The sequence below is a fragment of the Microtus ochrogaster genome (assembly GCF_000317375.1).
Source record: "Microtus ochrogaster isolate Prairie Vole_2 chromosome 14 unlocalized genomic scaffold, MicOch1.0 chr14_random_1, whole genome shotgun sequence".
Taxonomy (NCBI): domain Eukaryota; kingdom Metazoa; phylum Chordata; class Mammalia; order Rodentia; family Cricetidae; genus Microtus; species Microtus ochrogaster.
Genome location: NW_004949096.1, coordinates 31,207,399 through 31,214,394, shown reverse-complemented (window position 1 = coordinate 31,214,394; position 6,996 = coordinate 31,207,399).

Genomic DNA, 6,996 nt, shown 5'->3' with positions numbered 1-6,996 from the left:
ATTTCAAAATTTTAGACAATAAACTAAATAAAACGGTGATAACCATATGAATAACTAGCAGGCATTTAAGTGGCTGCCTGGGCATGCGTGGCCTTTAGGTATCTAGGAAAGAAAAGGAAAATGTACATTTTGTACTTAACATTTATCATACCATGAGTTTCTTATAGACATCCTTTATCACAGTGTGCGCATATCTAGATTTTCATAGTGACTTGTTCCTTAAGTTATTTGATAAGACAGCCTAAAAATCTATTTGAATATTGAAAGGGGTTGTTTTTTTAAAAATACAGAAACACTGAAAACTTGGGAATCTTAACTATCCTGTTCCACTTAAGGTGGGGTGTGCCTGAAGTTTCTGTGCTTTATTATTGCAGCAAGAGCTAGACCTTGTACTTTACTGCTTCCACATGATGGAGAACTGGTAGATTTTACTTTTTAATTTGTCAGTTCCGGCAGAGGAGGACATTAACTCAGCAGTTACTCCAGGGACTACACAGATGTGGGGTTTGGGCTGTCCTTCACTGCTGAGCTGTGGAAGCTCTTTGCTCTGTGAAACGAGGGTCTGAATTGGAGAGATGTGGTGCTGGTTTTGCACTGGGAAACATCACAACATAAAAACTTGGCAGTTCTCCACTGCAATACATCTACCGAATATTTGCAGATAATCAGTTACTGTAGACATTAACCTGTGTTTCACAACGCTGGCCCCCTACCGTCTTTTGTTTTACTAATTTTACTATTACAATTTACTGTTGTCTGACTAATGATCTTGTTGCCTTAACAAGATTAATGAGAATGCAGTGAATAAGACATACTTGATAGTCAGAACCTGGAGAATTGTGATTCTTACATACAGCTGTATTGTTTCCATGGCTGCAGGTTCTGATGTGAGCAGAGATCTTCATAGCTCCCATCAACACTGTTTGCTGGATCATTGGATTTCTTAGTTTACTTTATTTCTTTTCAGTTTGGGGTTGGGGCTTTACTTCTCTCTAAAGTGTTTCCTAATTATGAATTCTTTAGCCCAGGAGGTTCACCTGTCAGTATTTGTCTTTAGGTGATCCTTCCCAGAATGGACACAGGCAAGGTCATGTAAATACACTGCTTCTCTCTCATTTTCCAGAGAGAGCTTTCCAGGTGAGAAAGGTTTTATAACAGCAGATCATCCCCTGCCTAGATTTCTGTACGCTGAACTTAGTAGAGCATATGAAACAGAAATAGACTGAGCGCCACTGGGAAGGACTTTGGGTTTCTCAAAATGCTAGTCAGCACTCTTGGAGATTTTGACTCTGAAGCACGCAGTTCAGCTGCATTTGGCTTTATGTATTTATGATCCTTGGTTCATCATCATAAGATGCTTTTACGGAATCTGAACCCTTTTCAGGTACAGTTTTAGGCAGTTTTGCTGTTGACCACCTTGTGTATAGCCAGAGTTACAGAATTTGTCCCTACATACGAGATGAGTTCATCTGGTCTTAGTTATACATGAACAGTGACATCTCTCTGGATACTGTGCTGAGGGAAGCAAGTCTGACCTCCAGGTGTCGCCTAACGACAGAGCATCATTGCACACTCCAGCTCCAGGGCTGTCGGATGGGTCCTGGAGGCCGGCCTTTCAGATTTGATTTGGCAGTTAGATACATTGTGATATTAGTGGGCGTTGCAGACTGGAAAGAAGAAACGGGATTCCTCAGTGTTACAGGGTCTCCGTTTATCAAGCCAGTCACTGAGTTCTTGGTTTCAAAAGGTTTGTGGGGAACCAACAGTCATTTTCTGGTTTTTGTTAAGATTGGTAAATGTTTTTGGAGACTGTGACAGCTAAATCCATGACAGTGTCAATTTAAATAGTGCCATCAAGAATATTCTGGAATAAATGCAGCACAAAGCTGAAATGTGCCAGTCTGTCCCTTTTCTACCTAGAAGAGACCTTGTATTTGGAAAGTGTCTGCCTCTCTAAATATGTGACTAAATAAGCCATATCACGGTTTAAGAAATTGTATATACTTTCCTGTACACCCCTCCAAAAACCAAGTATTTTGCATATGATTGATTTTAGAAAGATTTTGAAGTTGGGGTTTATCTGTGTAATGAAGATCAGGTTCTTTGTATATGTACTGTATTTGCCATTTTCAAATGAAATTTCCTATATGATTATTAAATAAAGTGTTGTTTTGCCTTGTGGTTTATTAAAAACGAGATGTACAGTGCCCTAAACTTTTGCTATTTTCATTGATTAATTAATGGTAAAAGGCCTTAAAGCATACCATCTAACTTTGTAGTCTCAAACTGCAATGCACTCTTAAGTATTTAAGAAGTAAACCATTTGTTTATAAATTTTGTAGATAAGACAGGATATTAAAGAACCTTTTTCTTCTGGTGCCAATCACTTGTAATGCCCCTCCATTAACAGAAACCTGCAAAAGGGACAGAAACTACACGAAAGTCAGACGGATGAGTAGTGTGAAGAAACCCTGAGAAGAATAATAAGCCTCTCCAGTGTTTGGGGCCAGCTATAAACCCTCCCCGGCCAGGCCTTGCCTGCAGCCATTTTTGTTTGACCCAAGAGCTCAAAGTGGGGTTTGCATCTCTAAATGTTACTAGTCAGTGCAATATTTCATGATGTGAAGATTAAGTTCCAGTGGCCATCATGTTCCTATGAAAATGGGTCCTTACGCAGCTACATACCCATGGCTGTTCTCATGCTACAGCGGCAGAGGTGTGTGGCTGTGATAACACTAACTTTTACTGTGGAAACTTTGTAGGAAAAGTTAGCCATGTCCTGGGGTAGACTGCTGTCCTTTTGCAAGGTTGGAACAGCATATGTGGTTTGAAGTGCCCACTTGGAAGTTTATGGAACTGGTGAAACTGGAGCATCTTTCACGGCTAGGGCTTTCCTTGACTTTGTCTTTATTCCCTTTTGGGTCTGGGGCAGAAATATCCACATAGCATCTCAGTGATCTTTCCAAGTGTCCATCAGAGCAGTCTGTACAATGCATGCTCACCATTGCCCTTCAAGTGCGCTAAACTAAAAGACTGCACCTTAAATTCTCACTGGTTAATAACAAAACTAAGTCAGATGTAGTAAGACTGCAAATGATAGGAAGTCTTCAGCCTTGTGACTGACCCACACGCATCATATTTAAGATTATGAGATCTAGAAATCTACAAAAGATACCATCTTTTGAGCAGCAACCTGGTTTAACAGACTTCTTGTGACATTTACAGAATATGATAAACTGCAAAGTTTGGTCTGTGGTTATTGCACAATAAACACCGAGATAGTACTTCTGGGTCCTGCCCTGGCAGACGTGGGTTTCAAACTTTTGTTATGGTTTCATTTTCAAATTCCTTTGGTTTTATTTGCCAGATTCTGCACATTGGTTTGTGTATGGGGAGGGTGGATTTGGGTTTTGTAATTTTTCAATTTAACAAACTGCTGACGATATAGAGAAAATGAAGGCAAGGAAAGCACTTGCCCTACCTTCCCCAAAGCTTGGATTCAAATCCCAGCACCACAAGAAATAAAATATATAGAAATGTATGTGGGTTGGTTTTTCCCCAAAATATATTGAGCTGTTTCTTGGTAAGAGAGTAGGTTTCTTTTTAAAATAGAAAACTACTAAAGACCTCATGAGAGGAAGGCTAGCCTTAAAGGAAAACACCCAGCTCCCTCAACTTCCCCAGGGGTCCCACCCTTTCCTGCCGCCTGCTTTCATTTCGACCCAGAGGAAACCTGCTAACTCCTTAAAGGATGGCAAGGATGCCTGCCTCCGAACAGTGATGGTAGCTATAACCTCATTCAGGGCATGAAGAAGGACCTGGGGAAGACACTGCAATTCCTGGCCATCTGCTCACTTATCTGTTGTAGGCACCTGGGTCAGCTAAAGGGAAAATTCTTGTTCCTTCAGGCTCTTAGTTACAGCCAGCATCCAGTGTCATCAGAACACACACGTCCACTCCATTCTCCCTTTGCCTCTTTGTGTGACTGCAATACCTTTCAAACCCCTAACACAAACTATTATATAACTTCCAGTGTGTTGGCACAGATGTATATTTGGCTCTAGAAACACTTCTCCTCTCTAAGATGCCGTGATAGATTCTCTAAGATTCCATAATTAAGGCGTCTCAAAGGGTTAGTGCACTAGTATATAGCAATTACTTGCAAATGCCTTCCATTTCCAGATCCTTTAACTAAAACTCGACCTTTAAAGACCACCTTCCTGCCACCGATCATGGTGTGGGACAGAGCACAGAATTGCTATGGGTTGTTAAACAGGAAATAGTGTTAAATATGGGGACATCTGGGACCATATCCTACCCCCTACAGATAGGTTTATACTTGTCATCCATCCAGATGACTTCAGAATCTGACCCGCTGGATAAACACAAAATCCTGTCACCACTTAGCTAACCACCCCACTGCTACATCTCCCCTGCCACTATCCTACCACCTCTGTGCTAGTCATGCCAAACCACAACCAGCTTTGGCTAATCTGGGGCATAAATCACTGCCTGCATTTGTTCATCTTTATGCCTTTGAGAAGCTGTGCTATGTGCCTGCCGCACACTATCTTAGTCAGTGCCCAGGATGGTACCGTGAAGGATATGGTAATCTTCATCAGGAGAGGACGGATGCCTTCCCCAAAGTCCTGTAGGAAGAGTTGCAAAGCAGGAGTAGGGCACGCACAACAAACAGGTGTAACTAGTAAGAGGTGACTTGAAAGGGATCCAGTGTAGACTAATGTAGTTAAATATCACAGCCAAGCTTTAGGTAACATAAACATAACGGAAAACAATCTTTTAGGAGCACTCTCCAAAGCTGCATGCATGTTTAGATGATGATGGTGATTGATTGATTGATTGATGATATGATGATGTAGCCAAATTTTGCTGTGTTATGTCATTAGTGGAAGGCGAGCACCAGACTAGTGTCCAATAAAGGCTCTTGTCACTGTGTCTTCTCTTAGGTCCTTTCAACAATGGCTCTCAGGCTTCTCCTGACCTTTGCTCTCTAACTGGCCCCTGCTTTGCCAATGGGGTGTTGTATCCTCACTTGGTCTGGTCTTTGATAAGAGGAAGTCATTGCATATTACAATGAACATCCCATGGCCTGCAGTGGTCATAGCACACCTAAGAGAAGGTAACACAAAGCAGAAGGGCCTAGATCCACACACAGATCATCACCAAGACAGGATAGAAATGAAATCACTCAGAAATTCTGCATGGAGCGTGAGCCCACCAGAAACAAAAGCTTACAGCTCTGCAAAGTCGCAGAGCTGTGCAGGAAGCCAGAATTTGGGGTTAAAGTTGATCTCATCTTGGTTGGTGAGTAGATAAGATGTAGTTGATAGAGTTAGTTACAAGGTTGCTCCAAACCACATGCATGGTTTTGTTGTGAGCTCACACAGTGACAGTTTCGCTTAAAAACCACCCGGCTGGGTTCCATCTTGACTCCCTCCTCAGCAGTGAAACTTGAACAAAATCGCTGACTTCTCCATGCTCCAGTTTCTCCACCCATAAAATGGGGTTTTACCTGACTCCTCCTGCTATTACAGCTTACACCCTGCCAGCAGGAGGCCCATCTCTCACCAAGCTGCCCCACTACCCAAGGGTGCAGACCCAAGGGTTCCCCTTATTTCCCATCACCCTCCTTGGTCTTTCCTTTTAGTCCATATCTGTAATGCACCATGCCCATCTGCATGCTATGTGCTACCATACAGTTCATGAACCGGGCAAGGGGCTGGAGATTGAAACACACAAAGACACACAAAGAGACACAGGTCATCCTTGATGCCAGAATGCCCCCTTTATTGTGTCCAGGGGCAGTTTATATAGGGATAGCCACGCCCCAGTCAAACCCACCAGAAATCACTCCCCTGCCATCAGGAACACCTGAGGGTCTCCTGCTCAGAGCAGCTGCAAGCTATCTCAGAGCAGAGGGAAACAAGTTGTTTACAAGAAATTCAGGATCTGGGGGTTCACAGCTCCCAACACATATCTATCCCTTTTTGTCAGCTGCTGATCTGCAGAAACATGTCCTACCAGGGACAACCCCCCCCAGAGGCCACACTGGGCTGGGGTGCAGATAGGAGACTTTTACTATTATTCCTGTCCTCAATCCCAGCTTCTCCTGAATTACTCTTAGTCCTGCAGCTACCAGCAGGCAGAAGCCCTCCCTCCCACCCCACCTCCACTCTCTGGAGAATCTGACCTTAGCAAAGATCTCAGTGGTAAGCATCACCAACAGATTACAACTCATAAAAGAGTTTCAGATCTTAAAGACAAAGTAGAAGAAATGGTTAATTTAGTCAAAGAAAATGCTAAGTTAAAAAAAAAAGCAACAACTCATATACAAAACTTTCAGGAAATCTGGGATACATGATACTACGAAAAGCCCAAAACTACAAATAATAGGAATAGAGGAAGGAAAAGAAGCCCAGGTCAAAAGCCCAGAAAATATTTTTAACAGAATCATAGAAGAAAATTTCCCTAGTCTGAGGAATGAGCTGCCTATCAAGGTACAGAAGCATACAGAACAATGAACAGACAGGATTAAAAAAGAAATTACCCACAACACATAATAATCAAAATACTAAATGCAAAAAAACAAAGGAAGTATATTGAAAGTTGCATTGGAAAAAGATCAAGTCACATAAAAAGGCAGGCACACTATAATGACATCTGACTTTTTAATGGAGTCTCTGAAAGTCAGAATGACCATGACAGATGTTCTACAAACTCAGACTATAGATGCCAGCCCAGACTACTATACCCAGCAAAACTGTCAATCATAACCGACAGAAGAGGAAAAATATTCCATGATAAAACCAAAATTAAGCAATTTCTATTTACGAATCCAGCTCTATTAGGCACTAAAAGAAAACGTCAGTCTGAAGAAGCTAACCACACCCAAGAAGACAGAAGGAATAGATTATTACTGTGCAGCAAATCAAAAGAGGGAGGTGAAGTCCACAACATAATAAAAAGTAACAGAAA